The sequence below is a fragment of the Terrapene carolina genome, unplaced genomic scaffold (assembly GCF_002925995.2).
Source record: "Terrapene carolina triunguis isolate 2854851 unplaced genomic scaffold, T_m_triunguis-2.0 Scaffold461, whole genome shotgun sequence".
In the NCBI taxonomy this organism is placed as follows: Eukaryota; Metazoa; Chordata; order Testudines; family Emydidae; genus Terrapene; species Terrapene triunguis.
Window position 1 is genome coordinate 753630 of NW_020664812.1, and position 1063 is coordinate 754692.

Genomic DNA, 1063 nt, shown 5'->3' on the forward strand with positions numbered 1-1063 from the left:
CCCCCCTGAGCACTGCAAGCTTCAGCGCTGTAAAGTGTCAGTGTAGACAGTGCACCAGCGCAGGGCGCTACTCCCCTCGTGGGGGTGGGGCTTTTACAGCGAGAGCGCTGGTGCCGTGACTACACAGCCACGTTAACTACACAGCGCTTTAACGTTGCTAGTGAAGACCTTCCCTGAGACAGTCCCTGCCCCACAGCACTCGGTTTAAACAGCCACAGTGGGGGAGGGGAAACTGAGGCAAGTGGGAAAGGGCCTTTGGTGGTTTTCTGATCCAACAGCCACAGGAGTTGACAGGCCAAACTGGGTGAAGGCTATGGGGGGTGGGGGATATAAATGTATGCAAATCACTACCTGGGCTCATTTGTATATCTGCATTCATTTCAGCCTAATCCAGAGAGGTCTTTGGCTGTCCCTAGCCTGAGCAGGGCTGGGCCAAGAGCTTTGGGGGATTGTGGGTAAAATCTCTAGGGGATACTGCCCCCCACTGGCCAGAAGGAGGGAGACAGTCCTCATGTGCAATGGGGCATGGGCGTTCGTGCTGGGGGGGGGGGTCACAGGGCAGCGCCAGGGCCTGGGGCACATGGACCTCTCTGCTGGGTCAAGGACTAGCAACATGGGAGCTGAGACCTAACAAACTTTGTGTGTGTGTGTGTGTGTGTGCTCATGTGTCCTGCTGCCCCCTGCTGGAGGGGATCAAACCTGCTTTGTGTCTGCTCATGCACCTCCCAGGGATCAGGGTCCCCCCCCCCACCACACACACAAGCACACACACACACACACACACACATGCAGAAAGCACCAGCTCAGCCACAGGCCGGGATCCCACCAAACCCGAGCCAGTTATTGGGACAGGACCCGCCCCCAGCGCACAATTCTTGGGGCAGCTTCTCTAGCTGGCCCAGCCCCTGCCCCACGGCGCCCTTGGAATGGCCTGTCCGCGATCACAGACCATGCACCGGTAACCTGGAACCAGGGAGGGGAGAGGGGGTGCTGCAGGTCAGGTCAGGAGTGAGGGCTACCGGCAGAGCTGGGGGGAGCCCAGGGCTGGGATGGCAGCAGGCTG